This window comes from Podarcis liolepis (assembly GCF_965112155.1).
Source record: "Podarcis liolepis genome assembly, chromosome: 2".
Lineage (NCBI taxonomy): Eukaryota > Metazoa > Chordata > Lepidosauria > Squamata > Lacertidae > Podarcis > Podarcis liolepis.
In genome coordinates this window covers 63090274-63107416 of record NC_139555.1, presented here as the reverse complement: position 1 = coordinate 63107416, position 17143 = coordinate 63090274, and the positions used below count along the sequence as shown (strand labels likewise).

Sequence of the window (17143 nt, the reverse complement as noted above, 5' to 3'; positions counted from 1 at the left end):
AAAGAAACCATTTGAAAGAGCCTAGTATAGAGTCACAAATGGTAATTTTTCACACAGCTCTCGTAAAAAAAACAAAAAAAGCCAAGATAGAAAAGAACTTCAAGTAACAATGTTGTAAATGACTGAGACTAGGTGATTCTGAAATACAATATAAATGTTATTTATTTTTGGTTTACAATAACGTTGCCAGCCTTTAAGATTCTGGTACCTGGTTGAGACCTCAGGGATGAAGTCTAGGATCAAGGGACAGAATTTTGTGGTCAGACAGAGTCCAATGGTAAAAGGATGTGAAAATACAATTTCTCTAAGTTTTTAAGCTGTTCCATGTGTTCACAAATCCCCTCCTAGCAAGGGATACATTTGCGCGTGATATCAGGCCAACCATTTATCCATTGAGGCTGTCAGTTTCTAATTCAAATGACAATCAGTGGCTTCGTGGCAGACAACTCAGAACCCATACAAAGCAGATTTTTCATGGAACTGAGCCAAGCTTCAGATTAGTGAATTCATGGCAGGGAACACAAAACTCACGCAAAGCAGATCACACACACAAAAAGTGAGCGGGGGGGTGGGGTCATATGAATCTTTGGCAGAGAAGTTTTGCCCCTGTTAGAGCCTGCAACAGAGCTGGCTATTTCCATTACAGTTGCAAACTTCTTTTTTGACCTCTAGTTTGTGGCTATGTTGCCTCACATTTTTTTAATGCTAGTGTGAACCAGTAGGGTCTGCATGGAATTTGAATTCTGGAAAGTTGTGCCCTCGCAAGCCTTCCAGACTTTATTCTTCAACGAGCTTTGGAGATAAATGCTATGCTCATGAAACGGCTGCCATATTCAAACATTTGGGTTAGGTCCACATTTTCTGATTTAAGTAGTGATCTTTGGATGAACCTTTTCTATGCTTCTTATGAAAAATTAAGGGGCTTCTCAACTTGTAACTTCCTCTCAGTTTGTTTCTGTCACGCAAACACATCTAAAGGACAAATGCCACAAAACAAGTCTCCTTTTGCTAGGTACCATGCAGTCTCATTCCTGGGCATTCCACCAGCCTGCTTCTATCCAGTGTGACCAATAGGCTTTCTCTCCTTCTATTGTCGTAGAAGATATGGCAGGGGAATAGACTGAAATGAAAAGTTATTCTAATGCACACATGAATTGGGGTAAAGGAGTGAGCGTTCCACAGCTAGGGACTGCGGCTAATTATGAGGCCCCATAAATCTGTCACTACAACTGCTGTCCACATGCTGTGCATGGGGTGAGGGCACATGGCAAATTGGTGCTTTGTCCAATGTTTATCCAGTTGCATACTCTGATTTGCAATTGTAAAAGCTGCCAGTAAAAAGGCTTTATGGTTCTTCAGTGCTCATAAAGTTGTAGTGCCATAGCAAGGAGGGGAGGGGGCCCTGATTACTATGAGGCAGCAAAGCAAATTTATTACAGATTTGAGTAAGTTAATATTACAGTACAGCACTGCTAGCACTAAGCCTTGGATCACCGAGCAACCCCCACAAAAGAGACAAAAGAAACTTTATGGTGGGTGACGTGGAAAAGGCTGTCATTTGCTCTTCTCCTCTCACGTAGACTTTCATATTTTGCCTCCCAGGCTATTGCAAGGAGGCCATTGATTGGATATTTTCGACCTGAGATAAAACAAACAAGAACTTCTAGGGAGTTAGTCCTGTGCAAACAATCTGGCCGCCATTAGCAGTCATCCTCTGAAACAGCATCTGTCCATAATAAAGAAAACGTTTTTGAAAAATAAACGGAATTAAGCTCTTCTAATCAGCCCCTTTTGGCTGTGGTTCTTTATCTTCCATTTGCAACTGCAGTCACATCCAAACCATACATTTAAAGTGCATGGCTTCCCTCAAAGAATACTGGGAGTGTAGGTTTGTTAAGGCTGATTGGAATTGTAGCACGGTGAAGGATAAGTTACAGTTCCCAGGATTCTTTGGGGGAAGCCATGTGCAAGCCAAATGTATGGCATGGATGTGACAGGTGAAACAGGCCCATGAGACCACAAGTATAGCCACCAATATAGCACAGTGCAGAAAGGCTACCTTTGTTGGAGAGAGAGGTTTGGAAGAGAGATTCTTACTTTCTCATAGCAAAGTTAAGCACAGAGTTAAGCACATTAATACTTGACTAGATTTACATCTGTCCTCATCCATCGTTAAACAAATGTTCCTCATAAAAAATACTTAGGCTAGAATAAATCACAGGCACTTAGCTAATATTTTACTCACAGAGTTTCCAGAAAATAACAGCAAGCAAGTCTCCATTTGGTCCCAGTAAAACAGAGGTGAAAAACGGGTTCCAAGCAACTTAAAAGTAGTTGGTTTTCTTACAAAAAGGATCGTGCAATCTTTGGGTTACCAAAGATATGGAATTTCTCTTTTGGAGAGATTCAGTTCTCTTTTGGAGAGATTCAGTTCACTTGGTTTTTCTTGTAGCTGTGAGCCATTGGCTGCATGGCTCCTTGCTTGTTCAAGGAAGCACAAAGAGAAAAGACTGAAAAGAAGGAAAGCAGAGGCTGCTGACAGCCTGCTAAGCCACACCCACTTGCAACCTGAGCTCTGGGATACAAGTGTAAGTCAGTAACTATATTACTATAATCTTCACTTCCAGAACCTAAGAAGGGTCCTGATGGGTCATACTATACACCTATCTAGTCCATCATTTTGTTCCCATAGTGGCCTTCTGGATGCCTATGGGTAGCCAACAAACTCATAAAAATGAGACATCCAACCGCCCTGTGTTTCTTCTCTTTTACTATATTTCTTTGCCACTGTTTAAATACATGATCAGGTCAACTCACTGGGCCATATTCCACTAAACCATTGCACTAACAGAAGCCAATGCAAAGATTCCTGCTAGCACAATGAGACTTCCTCCCTCGCCCCTTGTGCATGCTATCCATGCCATCCCCAGATCTGCTCTGGGTCGTTGGTGGAACCCCCAGAATAAATTAAAGGAGTGCATGGGATGGGGAGAGGAGCTGGAGATTATTCCACTGCACAAGGAGAAATCCTTGCACTGATGGAACAATCTGCTCAACATAAAATCGAATCCCTACCAGTCCTAGTGGGCACAGCTACTACTGAGTTTGCTCATCATTAGCCATGGGTGGAAGGCAGAAAAGAGTTTATTAGACTCTACAGATATGGCTGTTGACTACTTTCAGACCAAAGAGAAAGTAAATTCACCACAGATTTTGAAAGAGCAATTGCCAAGGCTAAATGAAAAAATAAGAAGCTACAAGCACATTAGAAATATGGCTAAATGAACCTTGTTAGTCATGGAGGCTACTTGATGTTTAAAGTAGATGATGTCTGAAAATGTCATTATTACCCATCACAGACGCTCCTTTTGTCTCTCCATGTCTGAATCTTCTGATGAATTTTAATAACATTCCAGCTGATGCAAATACAACTCTTCAAATTTTCTCCAAATGTTTTGAGTGCTCATGATCTGTGCTCATGCCCTTGGCTTCTGGTTTCATTACGGTTTGCAAACAAATGTAAGAGCTGGGTGGTCCCCTACTCAAGTCTTATTCATACATGTTGCACTGTGATCATGTAATTTTGGGAAGATTGGTTGCCTTTGATTATGAGAGCCTTGATCTTTAATCGTAAACATCGCTGCAGGCCTGAAATGTAGCAGATTGACAAGGTGGGAGTAGGGAGCTCCTAGCATTGCAATTGAATGTATTGCAAGACGGAACCCAAAAAAAGTGCCACGGAACCGTTTTCAAAAAGCAGCTGGAATGTAAAGTGGAAGCATTCTGAGAGTTGACAAAAGTACTCTGTTAAAGGGGATGACATTTGGCAGATACAGCATTGTCCCATGTATTGCTTCCAGAGCATGCAATCTTTCTAAATCAGGGTGGGGAACCTGTGGACCTCCAGATGTTCCTGGACTTCAACTCCCATCAGCCCCTGTCAGCACAGCCGATGGTCAGGGAGTAATGGGAGCTGTAGTTCAACAACATCTGGAGGGCCATAAGCTTCCCCAGCTCTGTTGAAAAGCAAGCAGGTCTGCATCTGGTTAACATTTTTCACGGAAACCATGTACATATATAACTTGGCAAATGCCACAAACCACATAATAGTTAATGAGCAACATGCATCGCTTCTCACTGATACAGATGTAGCCTGCCATGGCAACTGGTTCTTGTGGTTCTGGAAGTGTGAACCATGCCATACTAATGAAGCAACAAGCAGCTGTTAGCAGATCCTGCCTAATCCCCCTTTCTCCTGTTCTTTGTTGGGGCAGGAAGATGAAGTGGTACTCCACCCTATCCATCCAGATCAGGGCAACATAAAGAGCCCATGGTGAAACTCATTGATCACATGGTTTGTTGACGGAAAGTGCTAAGGGGCAGCTTCCTTTCACCATGGAACACTGGTGAAGAAGACTGAGCTTCTTGCCTCTGCAGATGTTCCAAAAGGGTTTGGGTTAATGGTGGTGCTGTGTACAGGGATGCATGCGTCATTTTTAATCTTAAGGAATCAAGAGGAGTCCACAAAAAGATAGTAGCAGGAAGAAACTTTTCCCAGGCTAAAAGATGAAAAATAAGTTTAGATCCCAGCAAAGTCTGGAATTCAAAAGTAATTTTGCATAGTTTACATTTCAGGAGATTTCATCCCTCCTCATCTTGCCTGGAGATCTGTCTCTCCAGTGTCTGCTTTCCAAGCAAGGTTTTTCAAGAGTTGGGAATTGTGCAAGAGACAGTAATTATATTTTTTCGTCTTTCAAATGTGCATTTCCTGCCTGTAGAAACATTTAAAACAGCAGAAATACAGTAATGGAACTGTACAAATCAAAGATAGTGGATTAACTCCAAGTGGCTTCAGAGCCGCTTTTGAAAGTTAATGGCAGATAATCTACATCTAGAAATGTACAGGTGGTGCCATACTCTTTCTAGATCTTTCAGAAGCGTCAGAAGCTTTCATCATTGTTGATCATTACAACTTCAGAAGTGTGGCTGGGGTGTGGGTTCTGTCGTAGGTTATTTTGAACCTTCCTAAATCTGAGGGACACCCAGGGTGCTGCTGTGTATTCACCAGCTTGTGATTATGCCTGCAAATTACTGCAGGCTCAATCCCATTTAATATTCATGTCTGTCTTCCCCAAACTGGTGCCCTCCAGATGTTTTTGAATCGAATTCCCATCAGACCTAGCCCACATAACACATTGGCCATGCTTTCTGGAGTTGATGGGAGTTGAACAACTGGAAATGATAATCTCTTAATGACTGGGGTTATTAGCATTTTTTTAGGTAGCATCCAATTCTGTTTTTCTTTTCCTTCAAACTCAGAAGCAGCTGATTGGGTTCTAGATTATGTCATATGGTAATTAGAGAGAAGATAGATCAAACACACTGAATTTGCATCTGGGCAATATGGATGTGATTATCATTGTGGATAACATGAGACCTCAGATAATGTGAAATTTGAACTGGATTTCAATTTATCCTAACTGGATTTCCCACCCCACTCCACCCCACCCCCTTTTTTTAAGAAGAAGACAAAATAAAATGAAATAGACAACTCGCCAGCTCCAGTTATAGCTGACAAACTAGCTATTCCTTCTTCAAAGACCTAGTATCTATCATGCATATTTATGGAATCCATTAGATTGGCTATTGCAATGCATCCTTCTTGGGGCTACCCTTGAAAATGTCTTTAAAAATGCAGTTAGTGCAAAACGCTGTGCCCAGAGCCGTCTTTCCCATTGGTGTTAGTGATTCACTGCGCCAGGGCGCCGGCCTCTCAGGGGCACCCTCGCGAGTGGGGGAGCTGCATGGCTTTGCTGGCAGCCTCCCCTTTCCCTGCACGCCCGCCAGCTGCACCCTGCCAATTATATGGCTGTGCAGCTTCCTTCCCAAGCCTCCGCAGGAGGAGAGCGATCCCCACAGAGGCTTAGGATGGAAGCTGTGTGCAGCTTCCCTCCCAAGCCTCTGCATCTGCTAAAGACGGCCCTGCTCCCGGTCGTTGTCTTCCTCCTGATCCTGGCAAAAGGTGGTGCACAGCCTTCCTGGGCTGCTTTTCTGGGCTGCCTTCTCGGGCGCCCCGACACCGAAAAGCATGTCCACCAGCACGTTTTCCTGCTTGATCGCCGCTGCCACGCTGGGGATCGGGGCGGTGGGGGAGGCAGAGGACATTTTCCATACACCTCTCCTTTGTTTTGGAGTTGCCCGGGGGGGGGGTGCCGGAGGGATCTTTGCACCACAGTGCCGGATAAGCTTAAGACGGCCCTGGCTGTAGCCAAATGACAAGAGAAAGGCAAAGATAGCATATAATGTAAACATAATATGCAACATGGCTGCATGTAAGTTCCCAGACCCAATTCAAGATGCAGGTTACCAGTTTCCTACAATGGCCTTGTCCCAGCATACCTCAAAGAGATCTGCTTCAGATTACATCAGCTGATGAAGTCTGTGAGAACACGGAAGAGCAGGAGTTTTCTCAGCTGAGGCACCTCAGCCAGGGAACTGCCTCTCAAGGGCATTCTTGGTCTGGCTCACCTAACATTACAGGATTTCAGGAAGAGGGCAGGAGCTTTCTTGTTCCAGCAGGATTTTAAAGATAATTGGTGTTTTTTTATTGGCTGTATGTCACGTTTTGGGGTTTTTCAAAATCACTGCTCAGAGGTTTTAATAAATGTTACTAGTTTTCTGGGAAATGTTTCCAGTCCTTTTATGATCCTGTGATCTGCTTTAAGCATCCTAAAAGGGAGTGGAAAGCAGGGCAGGGCACTAGCGGGGTACTCATCATTGACCAACAGAAATGAGGCCTATCGTTTAACTCACCTGTTAAGCGTTCCATTTGTGAGCTTGCTTGTTGCACTGCTTGTCAGTTTGTTGGTAATGCTACAACTGGCCTAGGTACTGAGGTATTAGAATGAAATGTGGTTCACATGTTCAGCACACCGTTCCTTTGAGTAGAAGTATGCCCTACTTAGTGGGACACAGGTGGTGCTGTGGTCTAAACCACAGAGACTAGGGCTTGCTGATCAGAAGGTTGGCGGTTCGAATCCCCGCGACGTGGTGAGCTCCCGTTGCTTGGTTCCTGCTCCTGCCAACCTAGCAGTTCGAAAGCACTTCAAAGTGCAAGTAGATAAATAGGTACCACTCTGGCAGGAAGGTAAATGGGGTTCCGGTGCGCTGCTCTGGTTTGCCAGAAGCAGCTTCGCCATGACCCGGAAAGCTGTCTGCAGCCAAATGCCAGCTCCCTTGGCCTGAAAACGGAGATGAGTGCTGCACCCCATAGTTGATTTCTGCTGGACTTAACCATCCAGGAGTCTTTTACCTTTACCTGCGATGCACCAATTTTCAAAAAGACCCAAGAAATATATAAAACACATCACAATGTGTATGCCCCTTGAAAGCTGAGCTACTGGGATTAAAAGTTAGTGCACACATTCAGAACACCACTTTTAATTTCACATATGAACCCCATCTAACTCATCACACCTGTTTTCAAGGGTGAATAGACTGTAATGCAGCAACATCTAAACGCCTCTCAAGTGCTATGCTTTCCTAGTATGAATCAATATAACTAATTATATGCCATCACCACTAATTATATGCAACCACCATCCAGGCTTTTCTTTAAGAAAATAACAAAGGAACCTCTATAACTTTCTTAGGTTGTCTGCTCCAGCATCCAGCTTTTCTTATACTGGAAATCTTCATGTCTGGGTTTGCTCCTTCTATATTATATAATAAAAGTAGCAAAACAGAGGTAAAGGTTCTGCAGATGATTTATGTTACAGAGAGGCAAAGATTGGTTAGCAGCCATTAAGATAAACCTCCCAACCATAAGCGCACTTGGCAATGGATGTGATTGTCTAGGAAAGTTGTCAGCAGGATTTCCTTCTTTGGAGCTGCCAAAGGCGACTATTGACAGACATGGGCTTAGCTACAGCAAAGAGTGTCTCACTACACCAGGGTGGAGCAGAGGCATTTCCAAGCCGCTTGTGAATTCTCTTCACCTTATCTCTACCCCAGCCTCACAGCCCTTGGCTTTGTCTGCATTAGTGGAAGTCTCCAGAGCAGGCAGGAAGAGTCTGGGCAGCCAAAGTTTGTAGTGGGAACTGTGAGAACAGAGGCAGAATGTGAGGAAACGGTGGGGTGTGTGCCTGCTGGCCAGCTGATTGGGGAGATCAGGGGGGGCAGGGGAGGGGAGCGGTTTCTGTTCCCCTGGCACTGTTTTGGCTGCTACAGTGTGAACTTGTATAAATGGACTTCTTATCTCACAGACCATTTCATGTTTGCATTAAAGGAAAATAGTCTGCAGTGGGGGGCAGGGGGGAAATCTTGATAAAATATTTTGTTGGCATTGTGAAGAATACTAACTGCTTCTAATCAGCCAGCTGCTTTGTCACATCAGGGCTCGCATATTTCTAGAGTGAGCCACTTCTGTCTGACACAGAAATATAGAACAGCGGCACATTATGTGGGGGTTGAACTGTTCAGGACTGGCTTTGTAGTGGTAGTGGACCATTTCTTACTCTTTCTTTCTCGTCCACACAGAAGTTAATGAAGGAAGCAAGGCTAGGTGTTCCATCTCTGACAAAGCCAGATTTGTGTCTGTGTGTCTGCGTGTGCAAATCTGTGATTTTTGAAGAACTGGTGTGGTGTAGTAGATAAGGCAATCCAATACACTTTTGTTGGGGAGTAAGTCCCTTTAAATTCAGAAGGTTTTTCTTCTAAGTAGGGATGTGCAAATGTGGCTTCATCTGTCACCCATTGGCTCTTTAATCTGGTGTTTTCTAAACCACTGCAATTGATTTACTTTGCCCAAGACTTTCTTCCATCTTTTCAGCTGCTGATGTGGAAATATGCCTTTATTTATTTCACATATCTCATAGCACACAATGGGCTTGCATCACCATATATTTACAAATTGGTTACCATCTCTGTGTGTTTTCCTATCAAAGTTAACGAATTCCCAGAGGGGTAGCCCCTTGATCCTTTCTCAGCACAAACAACAAAGAGTCTTAAATAACACACATTACAAAGCAATTTATGTACTTATTTACTCATAATGTGTGAATATTGAAATAAAAAACCCTCTTATATTGTAGAGAACTAAGTCAAAAACCATTTATACCAAGAGTCTATGCTGTGATAAGGGTTGAGTTGAGGATGGGAAGAATCTACTTGATAGTCCATTTCCAACAGATTCCTCTAGCATCTGTACTAGGGAGACATATACAGTGGTACGTCGGGTTACAGATGCTTCAGGTTACAGGTGCTTCAGGTTGCAGACTCTGCTAACCCAGAAATAGTACCTCAGGTTAAGAACTTTGCTTCAGGATGAAAACAGAAACTGTGTGGCGGCAGCGGGAGGCCCCATTAGCTAAAGTGGTACCTCAGGTTAAGAACAGTTTCAGGTTAAGAACGGACCTCCAGAACGAATTAAGTTTTTAACCCGAGGTACCACTGTATAGGACTGTGTTGCACAAATGTAAGCTAGGAAGTCATAAGTGAGGAAGTCTTACTGTAACCAAATATCCATTGGGTCTAGGCAGGGAGGGTTAATTCCGTCAGTTTTGGTTTCTCTCCATTTCTCATTTTCCAACCATAAATCCAGCATTTTTGTATGCAATGGTCCCAAATATACACAATTTGTAAGCATTTCCCCCAACAGAATACATATTTGTATGTTATTTTCACTAATACATATATTTCTATGCCCACTATCACCTTGTATATCCATTTGTGTACGCATCGTTTGGTTGGAGAAGTGAATCGCAACATTCAGAGAAATGCGAATTCCAAAAGGTAAGTTTGCTTATTGTTTCAGGAAGTGCAAATAGGTAGGTTGGGGGTGGGGGGGGGCGGAATGCTGACTGAATACTGAATTTCTCTCTTCTTTCTTGAAGGCTGCTTCTGCTAGGCCTGGCCTGCCTCCCCAGCACCATCCCTCCATTCTCTGCCTCTCTTTGCACACCATGGGCTTCCAGCACACCTGTATTCATTCATCTGTGCTCTGCTGGGGAGAATCTACATTGGGGGCCCACACCATTGCAGTGTTTTTCTTTGGCACCACAACATAAAGCAGACATCTAGATTTTCACGGTGCCACTTCCTGCAGTAGATGCCTTGCTGGCTCACCAGTCTTTTGAACGCCCACATCCCTGGCTACTGCCGTAGCAGTGTTTTCTCTGCTCAGGCTCCTCTGCTTACGTTTCTCCCAGAGGTTTCTCCCAGCTCCTAGTTTTGAAATCTTAATGGCTGGCACTGGGTTCTGCAGAGTGCTGTTAACATCAGAATAGCAGCATGGTGCAATCTGCATGAGGGAAAAGATTGTGCACGCTGAATTGCATCAGTGAGGTACTTTTGCATAACAAGCCGGCTAGTTTCTGAAGTTGAACAACCGGGAACAGACCACACCTTCACTTCCCTGAGAAGACTTTCACCTGAGGATTACGCTGTGAAGTTATTATGTCAGATAATTCAGTTCGGCGCTTGCTGTTTAAAATGCTACAGGGAATATACCGACTGCAGAAGTCTCTAGTGTTTTGAGGCCTTTTGAGCCTGATAAGTCTAAGGGAGGCCCAGTCACATCCTGCTCTTTGTGCAAAATATGAACACTGCAAAATTCTGTCAGCATGTAATACATGGGGAAGTGGGGGACTTTGCTTTACTGCAGGAGTGCATAGGGGTGGGGTGCTATTGGTTTCGTTTTTAAAAACACACACTCTGTGTTTAGGAGAGAAGTACAGAGCTTCCAATAAATACATTTTAAAAACAGAACAAGAAAGTTCATGTAATTGGTTGGGCACTGTTTTGGGGAAGGAATGTAACCCTCCAGGCACAAGACACTCTTCTGGAATAGCACCATTGTCATCTTAAAAAACAAAACAAAATGGAAAATGTTTGTATCAGAACTCTGTTTCCCCCTCAGAAATCCCATCACAGCCACATAAATGCCAATCAAGCAAGGATCAGAAGCAGTAAAAGAGCATATAAAAGGAAAACAAATGTGCATTGATTGTGCAACAAGCTGATTGCGCAGAATGGAATTGATAGATACCAAACCAGCTCCTCTGAGGGCAGCATAGATTTTCGCACTGTCTGGAGAAAAAGCAAATTCCAAGTAAGGCTCCCATTCATTCCCAGAGTTCTTCTGAGAAATTTGCCTTGCAGCCTCTCTGACGCAAATCATGGCTTTCCCTACCCCTTGTTGAACCAACGCAGCTTCCCTTGGGTAGTACCAGAAAGAAAGCTCTTTTTGTTCATTTCATTGAGCAGGACTATGCCATTGAACAATCCCCCCACCCCCCCATTTCTTAATTGATGTCCCCTGCCTATGTGCCGTCTGGGCTCACCCCTGCTGTCTAACAAACTGCCCTGACATTAACCTCATGTTTTTTATAAATGACAGACTTCCTCAATTCAGCAAAGCAGAGCAGCCCTTTGGAGTGAAAGGAAGCACATTAATCTCCACCATGTCAGAAAGAAATGTGCATTTTGCAATGGACGCACCGCCACATGTCTCTCAGCCTTGGAAAAGGAGGAATTGATGAGCAGGCCTTGAGACAGTGTTGAGAAGAGGGTTGCTAGATTGCAGCTGGATGGGGCAGTGGAGATCATGGGTTGCGTCCTCCACAGTCTTCAAAAATGGTAAGTTTAATCATGGGGGGCAGGGCTGAACTTCATGGAGATGTGTGTGCATGTCTGTATATGTGTGCACACGTATTAACCCTTTCCCCACGCCAGTCTCCCGATCCAAGTTGGTCCACCCTTGAAACTGCCATTTGCTCTACAAGGCAAATGATTGAGGTTTCTGGTCCAGGCATCAGGGAAAGCAAGGGACAGATGGAGCAAGAGACTTTCAAATGACTGAGGGGGCTGGAGATGGAGAAGTGAAGGTCACAGGCAAAGATATTGTTACAGTGGTAGCAAGATTCCAGGGGTCATGGCACTTAACCAAGGTTTGTGTTCGTTTGGAAGGAGGCACAGCGGAAGCAAGTGTCTTTGAGCAATATATTTTACTGTATTTTGCACATACAACCTGAGCTTTGATGGAGGCAGTGCAGAACTTTACACCTCAAGCGTGTCTCTCATTGCTCCTCTCATAGCTTCTGCAAGCTTGGGTCCAAAGCGGCTGCCAGCCACGTCACCTGATCTCTTGGTCCAGCACACATGGCATTCTGGCACCTCCTTTCTCCGCCCCAAAAACCTTTGCTCAAAACCTCAGTTTAAAAGGACACCTTTTTTCCTTTGGGGACATCACTCCCTCTGTTACCTCGGCAACCTCCCCCTCCAGGCCACCATCATATTCTGCCTGGCTGACAGCTCCCATTATCAAACAAACCGAGCTATTATAAGCCTTTTGTGTCTTCAATGACCCACCCCACAGTGCAGTGCCATAGCTATGGGTGGGCTAGCTGGGGGTTTTTTCCCTGGATGAAGCCTCCAGAAAGGTGCCATTGAGGCTCCCAGTCTCTGTGTGTGTGTGGATGCAAATACGCATGGGGAGGTGCCAACAGTGGCGTAGCGTGGGGGGTGCAGGGGGGGCCGGCCGCACCGGGCGCAACATCTGGGGGTTAGGGTTAGGGGGCGCAAATCCATGGGTTAGGGGGCGCAAATCCACGGGTTAGGGGGCACAAATTACTTGCCTTGCCCCGGGTGCTGACAACCCACGCTACGCCACTGGGTCTTTGACCTGGGTGAAAGAAACCCTTGTTTTGCCCCTGGTCTCACTCCTGTCAGCAACTGGGCTGCAGCTCCTGCACTTTCTGGGCCCCACAGTGAGTTCATGGCAGGAATCCGGCCTTGAAGCAAACAGTGCATGTTACCAGCCTTTCCTGGTCCAGCAATGTCTTCTATGGACAATTGCAAACACACGCCTTGTCCCTTAGGTCTACCCTGGTGATGTACTTAGGACCCAGATAGGAACAGGTGACTTAGGTCAGGCCCACCAGGCTCATCCATCCAAGTACTAGTAATACAGACCAGAGGGCACAGCAAAAATGCATTTAGACTCTGTATTAGTTGATCACATGGCATGGCCCTACGAAACAAAATATAAAAACAAGCATGTGTCTGATGTTGTGAGAGCCGCATACAGCAAGGATTGGAAATCCACAGTCGACTATTCATAGATTAGAACTATATAAAGATTTGTATTCCTGCAACATCTTAGAAGCAAGATACATTAATGGGCACGTGGGTGGCTAGGCAGATTGGTTACAAAAATTCTGAGTGATATAAACTACAGATGTCTGGCATGACTACATAGTCATTTTTGTTTATTCTGATTCTGGCACAAACCCTAAATGAATCAGTTAAGATTGATCTGTTAAGTTTATCTGTATGAAGAACAGAGTATGACAAGGATATAGAGGACAAATCTGTCTTGCTGTCTCTACCAGGCCTTGCGAATTAGGCCCATCTTGCCCCAAACCTGATCCACAACTCGTCTCTATGGTCTGTGTCTAAGGCATGCCCTTGAAAGCACAATGGGAACGTGTCAAATCAATAGATTCCTTTGGAGAGGGGTGTGGGAGCTGTACAAATGTGGCTACAGCCAACGTAGAAGAAGCTGGGTGGGCTTCAGAGCTGTTGAGCTGGAGCCCACTGAACTGCAGAGCTCGTCCCAGCAGCTGATGAACTTGGCATGATCCTACCAAAGTACATCTCACTATAAATTTGTCAGGCCTTCTATGGTCCTGTAGGATTTGGTTGTCTCAGCAACTGATTAGTGCTTTCCTAAGGCAATAAGCTTCAAGGAAGGAAGCAACTTAGGCTGCGGGTAGGTAGAGAAGGGGGGGGTGGATATTCCATTTCCCATGCTGTTTTTGGCTGCCTGGCAGAAAGGAATCAAAGTTCCTTTCCGCCTCCACAACTACTACTTTCTGTTGAAGGTGGACTTATGCCAGAGTATCGGAGAGGGAGGGAGAGAGTACATGTTTGCTTGTGTGCTAGCGTGTGCCAGTGTTGTGTTGTGGTGTGCATTGTATATATGCACAAGTCTGGGAAATAATGCTCATGACCATCTATGCAGGAATCTGTATGTTCCAGAGAGTTGTATATGGTGGGTTGACCAATGAGTAGACCCATGACCTAAGTTAGTCATGGCCTTTCATTTCAATAGATCTACTCTAAGTACAAGGTAGTTTAATACAACCCAGCGTGCATATTGGGGGGAGGAGAGAGGTGAAGAAAGAAAGAAAGAAAGAAAGAAAGAAAGAAAGAAAGAAAGAAAGAAAGAAAGAAAGAAAGAAAGAAAGAAAGAAAGAACATGCTTACATGCATTTTCTAGGAAAACTCCCTACTTAATGCTTGCATTATGACCTTTAGGCTCTATACCTTCCATGTTCTTCACCTAGATCTCCAAGAGGAAGGGATGCAACAGAGAGCTGGAAGGAGAAAAGATTGAAAGTTGTTATGCATAAGGAGTTGCTGGTAGGATATGAAGTTCAAAAACCATCTAGGTTGGAGACTACCATGGTCTTAGCTAACTGGTCCTATACAACTAGAAATTCTTTGCTAGGCATTTGACCATCTGCAGTGGAGTTTTCTAGGCAGAGAGCAGAGGAAATTTCTTGCATAAACACATACTTTTCATTTTAGGCTTTCATTTTCCCTTTGAAGAGAGTACCAGAAAAACAGCAGAAATGCCAGATACTGCAATAAAATGTCCAGAAAACACACACAAAATGCATTTCCCTTTAAATGTAATTGTTTGAACTAACACCAAAAAATGTTCATGCAAAGGTATTTCATTTTTTTCTTTTTTAATGCAATAAACCAGATGCAAGAGCTAACATGAGCAGGAGGAGTAGAGGATGGAAAGGCTCATTCCTAAAAGAAATGATGTCCAGTAACAAGAAACAGCTGAAGATCTGCTCCCAGCCCTCCTCCTCCTCCTCCATTTGCCCTTTGGGTCAGTTCACATTTTTTTGAATCCTGATTGCCGAGAAATTGGAGGCTTGTGTTCCGCTCAAGGTCTGACTTGTTAATGGGAGGCCTGAGGCAGCGTGCATTGAAATATGAGGAACTGTATTACAAATGCCATCCTAGGAGTTCCACTAAAGTTTTAAGATTTGGGGGGGGGGGGAGAGAGAGAGAGAGACCAGGGGTGGGGGAACACTTTCTGTGACCATATAGAATAGCTGAACAGCTGCAAGGCAAAACCTCAGGGACTCCCCTGGTTTCTCCTTACTGAGAAAACATATGGAGCCTAGACACATGTGCTTCCCATGTGGAGGCTACATTTCATGCATGGTTTTTATGTGTCTAAGTGAGTGAAGTTTGGCTCAGGACTCTCTCTCTCTCTCTCTCTCTCTCTCTCATATAGGTGATTTGTTTCAAAGCCTACAGAAGACAGAAACCTCTTTGAACGTTACACTGAATGGCATGAGATGTGAGGAATTTGTTTTTGAATGTCATTCCCTGGATCTTTTAACACCAGGGATGTGTACACATTGCCAGCATAAAGTGCATCTTTTTCTCAATTTGGATTGAAGCAGGTTTGGGGAGAAATGTGCCAGAATGCAGTATTTCCAGGAAAGAACAGGATAGATACGTATTGTGGCTGAATTTGTACGTACACCACTTCCCAAACAGGTGATGGGAGAGCACTGGATGCCAGGTAAACAGGAGTGTGTACACAGCCTCTATGTTTTTGGAAATTCAACAAAGCACTCTGTGGCACATCTTTGATACATCTGTCGGCGTATTAGTGCATGTGATTGGACGCTCAAGTCAGCTAACTTTGGGGAAAATAATCATAACATTGCAACAGAACAGTTCTTACCCACAATTAACATGGAAAGATGTGTGTTATAGATTCATATTCACACATGTGGAGGGACAGAATGAAGAGGAATATTCATAGGGACAAAACACATCCTAATATTCAAAGCAAATGTTCCAGCCATCCAGGGCATCACCAACATTTGGCTGACAAGATGTCTAGCTTAGGTGGTGAGGGGCAAGGTGCATGGTACAGACAGCTCTCTTCCCCAGTACCTCACCACTGCTCTCTGTCCCCAGCATCTTCCTCCTGAGGCAGCCACCCCACCCTGCATAAAAATAGAGCTGGCCCTATATCTGTCCACCCACTGTTAAATATAGGTTGTCTTCTTCTTCTTTGGTGATCACTCATTGCCGAGTAAGATTGTAGTGTGCATTCACATGAAAGCTCATACCAATAACAAACTTAGTTGGTCTCTAAGGTGCTACTGGAAGGAATTCCCCCCCCAACTATGGCAGACCAACACAGCTACCTACCTGTCTTCCATAAACATGGTTTTAACAGTGACTCCATAAGTGACTGTGGAGGCCAATTCTGGATCCACACACCCTTCCACAGTGGGGACATAGGTTTCCAGGCGGGAGTTGATCATGGTGAGGGTTTGCCAAACATGCCTTCCTCTTAGCACATTTCTCCCTTGCGTCCTGAGTTTGAGTGTCTTCAAAGCCCATGACACCTTTGGCAATGGTTGTTCTCCAATTGGAGCGCTTGCAGGCCAGTGCTTCCCAGTTGTTGGTGTTTATACTACATTTTTCTAGATTTGCCTTGAGAGAGTCTTTAAACCTCTTATGTTGACCACCAGCAGTACACTTTCCATATTTAAGTTCGGAATAGAGTAGTTGTTTTGGAAGATGATAATCAGGCATCCAAACAACATGATGAGCCCAACGAAGTTTATCCTACAGAATCATTGCTAAATACAGGTATACCCATATGGAGAGCTAACAATGGAGAAGCAGTGGCGTAGCATGGGTTGTCAGCACCCGGGGCAAGGCAAGTAATTTGCGCCCCCTAACCCGTGGATTTGCGCCCCCTAACCCGTGGATTTGCGCCCCCTAACCCTAACCCCCAGATGTTGCGCCCGGTGCGGCCGGGCCCCCCTGCACCCCCCACGCTACGCCACTGTGGAGAAGACATCAAGCCCGCAAACCCACAGCCACTTAGCTGGGGGACTAAGTCCTATTGAACTTAGTGGAGCCTGCATCTGATTAAGATTACACAATAAAATCAACATAATAAGCCATTGCAGCAGAAAAGACGAATCGGCACCAATCAAGTCTCCCTGGGGTGAACATTCCACATGCAGAGCACCGCCACTTAAGAAGCCTGGTCCTCAATTGCCCCCTCCAGCACTTCATCTGGAAA

At 44.6% G+C, this 17143-nt stretch overlaps 1 long non-coding RNA gene across 1 annotated transcript; it reads left to right on the top strand.

Annotated features, from left to right (window-relative positions):
* The first annotated feature begins 11423 nt into the window (after nucleotides 1-11423).
* Nucleotides 11424-16076, top strand: LOC310699923. The gene is made up of 3 exons (XR_014522308.1): nucleotides 11424-11637; nucleotides 14349-14424; nucleotides 15320-16076. It is a non-coding gene; the product is annotated as an uncharacterized lncRNA (long non-coding RNA).
* The last annotated feature ends 1067 nt before the right edge of the window (nucleotides 16077-17143 follow it).